Below are 14,248 nucleotides of genomic sequence, written 5' to 3' on the forward strand. Positions count from 1 at the left end.
GCAACTGAGGTCTGGAGGTATGCACCCCATAACAAGCTGGAGTGAATAAGGTAAGCGGTAATATATGTGCATATGGATAAGTGCAGCACACATCCAGAACATATTATATATGGACAAATAAAGCAAAAATTACCTGTAAATATTAAATTGCATAAGAAGAATGTAGATAGGTTGTAGAGGCATGGAAAGCCTGCAAATAATCTTAGACAATGACCTACAGGCAAGCCAAGGGAAAACAATGTGTGTGTGTTTGTAAGCAAGGATGTGTGGGTGAAAAGTTGGAAGGTAGTGGTAGACTATAAATAGAATTAATATTAATATGTCAATCCATTTACATGGCATTCATTTTGCACTAAAAACAACCTAATTTACGGTGTGGTAAACTACTTAGCCTTATGCGCATCCTTCAGAGCACCTATTGTGGTCAATGGCTAACTACATATGTAATAATGATTACACATTATTTGCTCAGCTAGCATGGATGGAAATGTTACAATATTAAATATACATATTAAGACACACGGTAGTGTGTCGTGCGGCCCAAGAAGCCGGCGCACAACCCCGTGAGTATATTGACAGGAAGAAAGAAAACGCAATTTTCGCACCTCCGTAGCTCTGTGCTGCCTAAATGAAACAAGACAAATTTTGCTGTGTACATTCCCTCCAACTTCAGTACTCTACATTCCAAATTTGAGCGAAATCGCTTCAGGCATTCCTGAGATATGCGACTTCAAAAATTGGCTTAGTTTCTTCGTTTTTTTTTCTTCTTATTTTTCTTCCTCTTTTCGCACACTTACAAAAACTGCTATAAAACGCGAACGCGTTATCCGATTGCCTTGCAATTTGGCACACAGAAGGGGGGTATAAAGGCGCATCTCTGTACCAACTTTGGCTGGAATACCATAAACAGGCAAAGAGTTATGAGCGATTATGTACGAAAAATAACACCAATATGTTGTCACGCCTACAGGGTAAACCGCGTATGGGAAGAAGCTGAAATTCGGTAGGTGAATAGGTTAACTATTGAACCTCAAACCTTTTGTGGTTTGAAAGAAATCGAGCTAAAAACCAGGAAGATACAGCGAAAAAATCAACAGTGTGTAACAATTACGCAATCGAGATTAGCTAATTTTTATTTATTTTATTTTATTATTATTATTATTATTATGCTTGCCACGCCTACCAGATAAACCACTTGGGGTAATGCTTTGAAAATCGCTGTACAGATGGAGTTATCATCTTAGAAAGGCTCTTCAATGGTGTAGAAGAATCAGACTTAAAGCCACGGAGTCATAACACGAAATCCAACTTGGTGTAGCAAGTGCGAGATCGAGATACTCTAATAGAGCAGTCATCCTAATAGAGCAGTCACCCTGAACAGAATTCAAGAGATCAGTTAGAAATAAGTAACCTGTATAGAGATCAGCTACAAACAAATCACCCTGTAGAGAGTTCAGCTACAAACAATTCACCCTGTTCAGACATCAGTTCGAAGAAGTTTTCTTGTAGAGAGTTCAGTTACAAACAAATCACCCTGTTGAAAGATCAGATAGAAGATGTCACCTTATAGATAGTTCAGTTCCAAAGAAACCACCATGTAGAGAATTCAGCTACAAACTAGTGACCCTGTAGATACATCAGCTAGAAGAAGTTACCTTGTAGAGAGTTCAGCTACAAAGAAACCATTCTGTAAAGAGCTCAGCTGCAAACAAATCACCTATACAGAATTCAGCTACAAACAAATCACCCTGTAGAGAGATCAGCTAGAAGAAGTTACCTTGTAGATAGTTCAGCTACAAACAAATCATCCTGTAGAGAGATCAGCTGGAAGAAGTTACCTTGTAGATAGTTCAGCTACAAACAATTCACCCTGTACAGAGCTCAGTTAAAAGAGGTTTCCTTGTAGAGAGTTCAGCTACAGACAAATCACCCTGTAGAGAGATCAGTTAGAAGACGTTACCTTGTAGATCGTTCAACTACAAACAATTCACCCTGTAAAGAGATCAGCTAGAAGAAGTTACCTTGTAGAGAGTTCAGCTACAAAGAAACCATCATGTAGAGAATTCAGCCGCAAACAAATCATGTATAGAGAGTTCAGCTACAAACAAATCTCCCTGTAGAGAGATCAGCTAGAAGGAAGTTTCCTTGTAGAGAGTTCTGCTACAAACAAATCACCCTGTAGAAAGATCAGCTAGAAGAAATCACCTTGTAGAGAGTTCAGCTTCAAAGAAACAATCATGTGAGAGTTCAGGTACAAACAAATTGTCCTGTAGAGAGATCAGCTAGAAGAAGTTACCTTGTAGAGAGTTCAGCTACAAAGAAACCACCATGTAGATAGTTCAGGTACAAACAAATCACCCTGTAAAAAGATCAGCTATAGAAGAAATCACCTTGTAGAGAGTTCAGCTACAAAGAAACTATCATGTAGAGAGTTCAACTACAAACAAATCACCATGTAGAAAGATCAGCTATAGAAGAAATCACCTTGTAGAGAGTTCAGCTACAAAGAAACCATCATGTAGAGAGTTCAGCTACAAACAAATCGGCCTGTAGAGAGATCAGCTAGAAGAAATTACCTTGTAGAGAGTTCAGCTACAAAGAAACCATCATGTAGAGAGTTCAGCTGCAAACAAATCACCTGTAGAGAGTTAAGCTACAAACAAATCTCCCTGTAGAGAGATCAGCTAGAAGAAGTCACCTTGCAGGGAGTTCAGTTACAAAGAAATAAACCATGCAGAGAGTTCAGCTGCAAACAAATCACCTGTAGAGAGTTCAGCTAGAAACAAGTCACCCTGTAGAGAGATCAGCTAGAAACAAGTCACCTTGTAGAGAGTTCAGCTAGAAGAAGTCACATTGTAGAGCTACAAAGAAACTACCATGCAGAGTTCAGCTGCAAACAACTCACCCTGTACAGAACTCAGCTGCAAACAAATCACCCTGTAGAGAACTCAGCTACACAAAAATCGCCCTGTAGAAAGATTAACTAGAAGAAGTTACCTTATAGGGAGTTCAGCTATGAACAGATCACCCTGTAGAGAGTTCAGCTACAAACAAATCACCCTGTAGAGAGTTCAGCTACAAACAAATCACCCTGTAGAGAGTTCAGTTACAAAAAAACCACCATGTAGAGAGTTCAGCTGCAAAAAAAATCAATCACTCTGTTGAGAGTTCAGCTAGAAGAAGTCACCTTGTAGAGAGTTAAGCTGCAAATAAATCACCCTGTAGAGAATTCAGCTACAAACAAATCACCCTGTAGAAAGATCAGCTAGAAGAAGTTACCTTGTAGAGAGTTCAGCTACAAAGAAACCACCATGTAGAGAGTTCAGCTGCAAACAAATCACCTGTAGAGAGTTCAGCTAGAAACAAGTCACCCTGTAGAGAGATCAGCTAAAAACAAGTCACCCTGTAGAGAGTTCAGCTAGAAGAAGTCACATTGTAGAGAGTTCAGCTACAAAGAAACTACCACGTAGAGAGTTCAGCTGCAAACAAATCATCCTGTAGAGAGTTCAGCTAGAAGAAGTCACCTTTTAGAGAGTTCAGCTACAAAGCAACCACCATGTAAAGAGTTCAGCTGCAAAAACTCAATCACCTTGTAGAAAGATCGGCTAGAAGAAGTTACCTTGTAGAGAGTTCAGCTACAAAGAAATCACCATGTAGAGAGTTCAGCTGCAAACAAATCACCTGTAGAGAGTTCAGCTAGAAACAAGTCACCCTGTAGAGAGTTCAGCTAGAAGAAGTCACATTGTAGAGAGTTCAGCTACAATGAAACTCCCATGTAGAGAGTTCAGCTGCAAACAAATTACCTATAGAGAGTTCAGCTAGAAACAAGTCACCCTGTAGAGAGTTCAGCTAGAAGAAGTCACATTGTAGAGAGTTCAGCTACAAAGAAACCACCATTTAGAGAGTTCAGCTGCAAACAAATCACCCAGTAGAAAGTTTGGCTATGAACAGATCACCCTGTTGAGAGTTCAGTTAGAAACAAGGAATCCTGTAGAGAGATCACCTAGAAGTATCACCTTGTAGAGAGTTCAGCTACAAACAAATCACCTGTAGAGAGTTCAGCTACAAACAAATCACCCTGTAGAGAGATCAGCTAGAAGAAGTCACCTTGTAGAGAGTTCAGCTATAAAGAAACCACCATGTAGAGAATTCAGCTGCAAACAAACACCCTGTAGAGAACTCAGCTACAAACAAATCGCCCTGTAGAAAGATCAGCTAGAAGAAGTTACCTTGTAGGGATTTCAGCTTCAAACAAATCACCCTGTAGAGAGTTCAGCTACAAAGAAATCATTCTGTAAAGAGCTCAGCTGCAAACAAATCACTTGTACAGAATTTAGCTACAAACAAATCACCCTGTAGAGAGATCAGCTAGAAGAAATTACCTTGTAGATAGTTCAGCTACAAACAAATCACCCTGTAGAAAGATCAGTTAGAAGAAGTTACCTTGGAGAAAGTTCAGCTACAAAGAAACCACTATGTAGAGAGTTCAGCTGCAAAGAAATCACCTGTACAGAATTCAACTACGAACAAATCACCCTGTAGAGAGATCAGCTATAAGAAGTTACCTTGTAGATAGTTCAGCTACAAACAAATCTCCCTGTAGAGAGATCAGCTAGAAGAAATTTACCTTGTAGAGAGTTCAGCTACAAAGAAACCACTATGTAGAGTTTAGCTGCAAAGAAATCACCCTGTAGAAAATTCTGCCAGAAACAAATTGCCCTGTAGAAAGATCAGTTAGAAGAAGTTACCTTTTAGAGAGTTCAGCTACAAAGAAACCATTTTGTAAAGAGCTCAGCTGCAAACAAATCACCTATACAGAATTCAGCTACAAACACATCACCCTGTAGAGAGATCAGCTAGAAGAAGTTACCTTGTAGATCGTTCAGCTACAAACAATTCACCCTGTAGAGAGAGCAATTAGAAGAAGTCACCTTGTAGAGTGTTCAGTTACAAAGAAACCACCATGGAGATTTCTGTAATCAATATAATATTAAGTGACCGGATTTGCGAAAAGGGGTCTTCCACACACATCCAATTCCGTAACCGTTGGAGACCATAACTCAGTGTTCAAGTAACATATTAACCTGAAAATTTCACCATGTATTCAGCTATAGTGGTGCTCACCACTGTCCAAAATTCAAGGCAATAGCTCTTTCCAATCTGAAGTTATCAGTTGTCAAAGTTGGCAAATTGGATGTGTGTGGAAGACCCCTTTTCGCAAATCCGGTCACATATGTATCATACAGTATATATAATTTGTACATTTACTGATAAAATTTTTAAAGTACATCTACTTCATCTTTTCTTCTTCCTGTAGTAAAGAAAAAAACATAGGTTTAAAAAGTCCCAAAGCTGGCCATAGGCCGGCTTTGGGGTATACAAATACAAAAAGAAATGAAATCTAATCCAAAACAGCCAAGCTGTAAAAAAAGGGTGCGGCCCTCAGAAAGGCTATGGTGAAAAAAGATGTGAAATCCAAGGTGGCGGCCAAGAAATGGCTGTGATGGTAGGTTAATGGTAAAAATTTTAATAATGACAATTTAGGTAAATTTTGTGAAGCGGCACAAAAATTCACCTGAATTGTCGTTATTAAAATTTTTACCATTAACCTACCATCACAGCCATTTCTTGGCCGCCACCTTGGATTTCACATCTTTTTTCACCATAGCCTTTCTGAGGGCCGCACCCTTTTTTTACAGCTTGGCTGTTTTGGATTAGATATATATTTCTTTAAAGATTCATATTTCATTGAAGTGTTAAGCGGCTATGTCCTGTAATAGCTATTTTATTAGCTACTATGACATAAAATGCTGGTACATTAAAATAGCACTTCTATAAAAATTCTCTAAAGTTAATGTCATTTCATTTAAATCTTGATTATGTTCAAAACACACAGTCACCCACACATCTACCCACACTTCCACCCACACATCCACTCACCCACCCACCCACACAAACACACACACGCACATGTACACACATACACATACATGCACACACATACACAGGGGTCACCATGTGGAGGTGGTGACAAACTAGTCTTTAAAAATACTAACCCACACAAAGCATGCAAAGTAGTCTGAACAGAACATGCAGAGTTGTCTTCAAGATAATTTACATATAAATTAATGATACATCTGTCTGTAAGAATAGGACACATCCACACATAGATGTTGTCTACTTATTTAAAATTATTTTCATGACGCATAATTTTTTAATGCTTTGCTACAGGTATCTTCTTCTGATTCACACCACACACACACACACACACACACACACACACACACACACACACACACACACACACACACACACACACACACACACATACGCACACACACACACACACACACATACATACAGGGGGAGTGGAGAAGGGGCTGTAGCCCCTGTGAAAAAGATTTTTTCTGTAAACTATAAAGATTATGGACAGACTTAGCCCCCTAAATTTATATAGCTGTCATTGAGAGCCTAGCTCAATAGCATCAATTATTTGAGATACTCTAATAGAGCAGTCAAGATTGAGATACTCTAATAGAGCAGTCAGAGTATTCTTCAGAGGAGCAGTGTAATATAAATAAGGAGATATATAGTTGGTGGAGGGTAGTTATTGTCAGCAGGTAGTGACCTTTCTATATTATTTCTTTATTTTTGGTCTTTGACTTCACAACTAGACCATGACATCACCAAGCTAGACCCTCAGCCCTAAATAAAGGTGTCTCCTCCGCCTCTGCATACACACACATGCAATGGACACAAAATACTCTAAACAGAACACACAGAATTGCATACAAGCTAAAATATGTCTGTCTGTAAGAATAGGGCACATGCACACATAAACGTGACTGGGGTCTGAGAAAACTGGTCTTATTCCCTATGATGTGCAGTAGATTTGATATTCACCAGGAGCACAACACTACATGAATGGACTAGCCATCAAATTTCACAATCAAAATCAAATAGTCTGGCTTTTCCCAAGCACAGTGCATAGCAATCTGTATGAGCAGTCTGGAGCCCTATACATTCCTCTTAAATTCTGTAAACAGCTTCTTTCTCACTTTCCAGGTCCTTGCTATCCACCTCTTTTGAACCTCAGCTGATATATATGATAACGTTTAAACGATCATTTAAATGAATTAATTTTGGAACAAACAGTGAGCACGCCACATAATCTACTACATAATGACCAAACCACAACCACGGGAATCAAATAGAGAACAGCTGAGCTTGTAAAAAGTATAGCACATGCGTGGTGAACACGTATAAAAAACACATTATTTTATAGGTGTAAATGTCAAAAGTAATGTCTCCAATTTTTAAAAGGATAGCATATATATATATCTAATCCAAAACAGCCAAGCTGTAAAAAAAGAGTGCGGCCCTGAGAAAGGCTATGGTGAAAAAAGATGTGAAATCCAAGGTGGCGGCCAAGAAATGGCTGTGATGGTAGGTAAATGGTAAAAATTTTAATAACGACAATTCAAGTGAATTTTGTGCCAAGACCAAGCGGCACCAAATTCACTGAATTGTTGTTATTAAAATTTTTACCATTAACCTACCATCACAGCCATTTCTTGGCCGCCACCTTGGATTTCACATCTTTTTTCACCATAGCCTTTCTCAGGGCCGCACTCTTTTTTTACAGCTTGGCTGTTTTGGATTAGATTTCACTTCTTTTTGCATTTGTATACCCCAAAGCTGGCCTATGGCCGGCTTTAGGGCTTTTTAACCTGTCATTTTTTTCTTTACTACAGGAAGAAGAAAAGATGAAGCAGGGTGATTTCTTTGTAGCTGACCTCTCTGCAAGGTGATCCTTCTAGCTGATCCCTCTACCGGATGACTTGTTTGTAGCTGAACTCTCTACAGGGTGATTTGTTTGTAGCTGAACTCTCTACAAGGTAACTTCTTCTAGCTGATCTTTCTACAGGGTGATTTGTTTGTAGCTGAATTCTCTATAAGGCGATTTGTTTGCAGCTAAACTGCTGCACTCTCTACAATGTAACTTCTTCTAGCTAAACTCTCTACGGGTGGCTTGTTTCTAGCTGATCTCTCTACAGGGTGACTTGTTTGTAGCTGAACTCTCTACAAGGTGATTTGTTTGTAGCTGACCTCTCTACAAGGTAACTTCTTGTAGCTGATCTTTCTACAGGGTGATTTGTTTGTAGCTGAATTCTCTACAGGGCGTTTTGTTTGCAGCTAAACTCTCTACATGGTAGTTTCTTTGTAGCTGAACTCTCTACAATGTAACTTCTTCTAGCTAAACTCTCTACAGGATGACTTTTTTCTAGCTGATCTCTCTACAGGGTGACTTGTTTGTAGCTGAACTCTCTACAGGGTGATTTGTTTGTAGCTGAACTCTCTACAAGGTAACTTCTTCTAGCTGATCTTTCTACAGGGTGATTTGTTTGTAGCTGAATTCTCTACAGGGCAATTTGTTTGCAGCTGAACTCTCTACATGGTAGTTTCTTTGTAGCCGAACTCTCTACAGTGTAACTTATTCTAGCTGAACTCTCTACGGGTGGCTGTTTCTAGTTGATCTCTCTACAGGGTGACTTGTTTCTAGCTGAACTCTCTACAGGGTGATTTGTTTGTAGCTGAACTCTCTACAAGGTAACTTCTTCTAGCTGATCTTTTTACAGGGTAATTTGTTTGTAGCTGAATTCTCTACAGGGCGATTTGTTTGCAGCTGAACTCTCTACATGGTAGTTTCTTTGTAGCTGAACTCTCTACAATGCAACTTCTTCTAGCTGAACTCTCTACATGGTGACTTGTTTGTAGCTGAACTCTCTACAGGGTGATTTGTTTGTAGCTGAACTCTCTACAAGGTACTTCTTCTAGCTGATCTTTCTACAGGGTGATTTGTTTGTAGCTGAATTCTCTACAGGGCGATTTGTTTGCAGCTGAACTCTCTACATGGTAGCTTCTTTGTAGCTGAACTCTCTACAATGTAACTTCTTCTAGCTGAACTCTCTACGGGTGGCTTGTTTCTAGCTGATTTCTCTACAGGGTGACTTGTTTCTAGCTGAACTCTCTACAGGGTGATTTGTTTGTAGCTGAACTCTCTACAAGGTAACTTCTTCTAGCTGACCTTTCTACAGGGTGATTTGTTTGTAGCTGAATTCTCTACATGGTAGTTTCTTTGTAGCTGAATTCTCTACAATGTAACTTCTTCTAGCTGAACTCTCTACAGGATGACTTGTTTCTAGCTGATCTCTCTATAGGGTGACTTGTTTGTAGCTGAACTCTCTACAGGGTGATTTGTTTATAGCTGAACTCTCTACAAGGTAACTTCTTCTAGCTGAACTCTCTACAGGATGACTTGTTTCTAGCTGATCTCTCTACAGGGTAACTTGTTTGTAGCTGAACTCTCTACAGGGTGATTTGTTTGTAGCTGAACTCTCTACAAGGTAACTTCTTCTAGCTGACCTTTCTACAGGGTGATTTGTTTGTACCTGAATTCTCTACAGGGCAATTTGTTTGCAGCTGAACTCTCTACATGGTAGCTTCTTTGTAGCTGAACTCTCTACAATGTAACTTCTTCTAGCTGAACTCTCGACGGGTGGCTTGTTTCTAGCTGATCTCTCTACAGGGTGACTTGTTTCTAGCTGAACTCTCTACAAGGTGATTTGTTTGTAGCTGAACTCTCTACAAGGTAACTTCTTCTAGCTGACCTTTCTACAGGGTAATTTGTTTGTAGCTGAATTCTCTACAGGGCGATTTGTTTGCAGCTGAACTCTCTATAATATGGTAGTTTCTTTGTAGCTGAACTCTCTACAGGGTGATTTGTTTGTAGCTGAACTCTCTACAAGGTAACGTCTTCTAGCTGATCTTTCTACAGGGTGATTTGTTTGTAGCTGAATTCTCTACAGGGTGATTTATTTGCAGCTGAACTCTCTACATGGTAGTTTCTTTGTAGCTGAACTCTCTACAACGTAACTTCTTCTAGCTGAACTCTCTACAGGATGACTTGTTTCTAGCTGATCTCTCTACAGGGTTACTTGTTTGTAGCTGAACTTTCTACAGGGTGATTTGTTTGTAGCTGAATTCTCTACAGGGCGATTTGCTTGCAGCTAAACTCTCTACATGGTAGTTTCTTTGTAGCTGAACTCTCTACAATGTAACTTCTTCTAGCTGAACTCTCTACAAGATGACTTGTTTCTAGCTGATCTCTCTACAGGGTGACTTGTTTGTAGTTAAACTCTCTACAGGGTGATTTGTTTGTAGCTGAACTCTCTACAAGGTAACTTCTTCTAGCTGATCTTTCTACAGGGTGATTTGTTTGTAGCTGAATTCTCTACAGGCGATTTGTTTGCAGCTGAACTCTCTACATGGTAGTTTCTTTGTAGCCGAACTCTCTACAGTGTAACTTATTCTAGCTGAACTCTCTACGGGTGGCTTGTTTCTAGCTGATCTCTCTACAGAGTGTCTTGTTTCTAGCTGAACTTCTACAGGGTGATTTGTTTGTAGCTGAACTCTCTACAAGGTAACTTCTTCTAGCTGATCTTTTTACAGGGTAATTTGTTTGCAGCTGAACTCTCTACATGGTAGTTTCTTTGTAGCTGAACTCTCTACAATGTAACTTCTTCTAGCTGAACTCTCTACATGGTGACTTGTTTGTAGCTGAACTCTCTACAGGGTGATTTGTTTGTAGCTGAACTCTCTACAAGGTAACTTCTTCTAGCTGATCTACTTTTCTACAGGGTGATGTGTTTGTAGCTGAATTCTCTACATGGTAGTTTCTTTGTAGCTGAACTCTCTACAATGTAACTTCTTCTAGCTGAACTCTCTACATGGTGACTTGTTTGTAGCTGAACTCTCTACAGGGTGATTTGTTTGTAGCTGAACTCTCTACAAGGTAACTTCTTCTAGCTGATCTTTCTACAGGGTGATTTGTTTGTAGCTGAATTCTCTACAGGGCGATTTATTTGCAGCTGAACTCTCTACATGGTAGTTTCTTTGTAGCTGAACTCTGTACAACGTAATTTCTTCTAGCTGAACTCTCTACAGCATGACTTGTTTCTAGCTGATCTCTCTACAGGGTGACTTGTTTGTAGCTGAACTTTCTACAGGGTGATTTGTTTGTAGCTGAATTCTCTACAGGGCGATTTATTTGCAGCTGAACTCTCTACATGGTAGTTTCTTTGTAGCTGAACTCTGTACAACGTAATTTCTTCTAGCTGAACTCTCTACAGGATGACTTGTTTCTAGCTGATCTCTCTACAGGGTGACTTGCTTGTAGCTGAACTTTCTACAGGATGATTTGTTTGTAGCTGAACTCTCTACAAGGTAACTTCTTCTAGCTGATCTTTCTACAGGGTGATTTGTTTGTAGTTGAATTCTCTACAGGTGATTTGTTTGCAGCTGAACTCTTTTACATGGTGGTTTCTTTGTAGCTGAACTCTCTACAAAGTGACTTCTTCTAGCTGATCTATCTACAGGATGAACTTGTTTCTAACTGAACTCTCTACAGTGTGATCTGTTAATAGCGGAACTTTCTACTGGGTGATTTGTTTGTAGCTAAACTCTTTGCATGATTGTTTCTTTGTAACTGAACTCTCTACAAGGTAACTTCTTCTAGCTGATCTCTCTACCGGGCAATTTGTTTGTAGCTGAATTCTCTACAGGGTGATTTATTTGAGCTGAACTCTCTACATGATGGCTTATTTGTAGCTGAACTCTCTATTAGGTACCTTCTTCTAGCTGATCTGACTACAGGGTGACTTGTTTGTAGCTGAATTCCCTACAGAATAACTTACAATGTAATATAACTGAGTAAATTATAAATGCAGCTGAATGCTTTATTAGGGTGACTGTTCTATTAGAGTATCTCGATCTCGCATTTGCTGCACCTAGTTGCCTTTCGAATCATAACTCAGTGATCAATTGAAGCGCCTGCGCGAGAACTGCGAGTACCCTTGAGGAGTTCTTGTGGTCTTTTTCCTTCCTTTCTGTTGACAGATACTTCTTTGGACTGTGGACGGTTATAACAAAGGTATATGTCACGGTGGATGTGTAGTGGCTGCTTTGTCTCCTGTGCTCAATAGGTTTGCAGTGGGCGTTATATCGAGAACTCAAACATGCCACGTCGGAGTGCCCGTATCCGTGCACGCGAGGCTGCTGTATCTGTGGATGAATTTCCCTCGATTGATACAAGCGATTCTGAGTCTGGTGACATTTGGTGTTGCTGTGGTGGTCGAGATGATGGTCGACTCATGCTACTTTGTGATCAGCAAAGTGAGGGATGTAGTATATGGTATCACTATGATTGTTTAGGGTTGTCGCCGTCTGATGGTCAGCGACTGGGTGCTTCTCATGAGAACTTTATTTGTCCTTTTTGTATTGAAAACTCTACCCCTCCTCGTTCCAATCTGGATACTATTGGTCAGGACTCTTTTTGTTCAGGATTCAACTGATCAATTTAAGCCGTGTACTGACTTCCTGTGGAATAATATTGTTACTGGTGAACAAGTCTGTGACTTTTTGATATCTGCATATGATGAGGTCGTTCATTGGAGACCAAATGTTTTTCTCATACCATATGGAAAAGCAGGCAAGCACTTTATTAAGGAACTTGCTAGACTATATCAAGCTTTTGCTGAGGACACAGCTCTAAGCTCTATTGCATTGATGGCCTGTTCAGTGTTGCAGCCCTTGCTGTTACAAAAGCCATACAAACAAAGTAAAGCTAAGGATCATTCTGCCCACCTTCTTCGCAGATTGGAATTGTGGAACCAAGGTTCCTTTGATGCTCTGATTAAAGAGGGTCGCTGTATACAGGATCATCTAAAGCGTGGACTGTCATCTAGGAATGAACCTAAAGATCCTTCACGCTTGTTTGATCATTTGATGTCTGAGGGAAAAGTGAGTATGGCACTACGCCTTCTCTCTGAGAAATCTAAGGGTGGTGTGTTGTCACTGGATTCATCAATTCCCTTTGGTTTTGATTCCTCAGGCAAACAACTTTTTCGTACTGTTAGAGAAATTTTGATGGAGAAGCATCCAGCTGCTATTCCAGCCAGCCCATCAGTATTACTTGATTCGTCTAGTGAAACTCAGCATTATGACCCCATCATTTTTGATTGTATAACTGGTGATCTAATCAAGAAAGCTTCTCTTAATACTCATAGAGCAGCTGGTCCATCTGGTGTTGATGCCTATGCATGGCGACGTATGTGTACATCTTTTGGCGAGCCCTCTGTTGGACTATGTGAATCCCTGGCTTCTGTTGCTCGTCGCCTATGCACTGCTCACCTTGTGCCTTCGGTTCTAATGCCCTTCCTGTCCTGTAGACTAATTCCATTGGATAAGTGTCCAGGTGTCTGTCCAATTGGCATTGGGGATGTGCCCCGTCGGATTGTGTCAAAGGCAGTCCTCTATGCCATTGGTGATGATATTGTATCGGCTGCTGGCCCCCTGCAGACTTGTGCTGGTCATGAGGCAGGTTCTGAAGCAGCAGTTCATGCAATGAAGGAATTGTTTGGGGCTGCCACAAGTGAAGCTGTTCTTCTTGTTGATGCTACTAATGCATTTAACTGTGTCAATCGTCAAGCTGCACTTCACAATATTTCCAAGATTTGTCCATCATTCTCTACCATCCTGCAGAATACTTATCATGCCCCAGTCCGTCTTTTTGTTGTTGGTGAATGAAATTTCATCTACTGAGGGCACAACGCAAGGTGACCCCCTTGCAATGGGCATGTATGCACTGGCTATGGTTCCTTTGATTCGTCGTTTACGTACTGAAGTGCCTGATGTATCTCAGGTTTGGTTTGCTGATGATGCCAGTGCTGTTGGTTCACTCTCTTCACTGCTGACTTGGTGGCGGCAACTTTCATCTTATGGCCCAGCCTATGGCTATTTTACAAATGCTGTTAAAACTATTCTAATTGTCAAGCCAGAACACCTCACTCGAGCACAAAAGCTTTTTGCTGATACCAACATTCAGATAACCGCTCGTGGCCAAAGACATCTTGGTGCTGTGCTGGGATCAAGAGAGTTCGCAGAAGATTATGTGGCTGACAAAGTGCAGTCCTGGGTTTCTGAGGTTTCTGCCTTGGCTGGGATTGCAAACAGTCGTCCACATGCTGCTTATAGTGCCTTCACTCATGGATTGATCGGACGATGGGTTTATTTGATGAGAACAGTCCCGGATATAAGCTCTTTTTTAAAACCACTAGAGGATGCCATACGATTGCAACTTCTTCCTTCTATTTCTGGACACCCTGGTTGCTCTGCTGATGAATGGGAC

Source organism: Dysidea avara, chromosome 1 (genome assembly GCF_963678975.1).
Source record: "Dysidea avara chromosome 1, odDysAvar1.4, whole genome shotgun sequence".
NCBI classification, from domain to species: Eukaryota; Metazoa; Porifera; class Demospongiae; order Dictyoceratida; family Dysideidae; genus Dysidea; species Dysidea avara.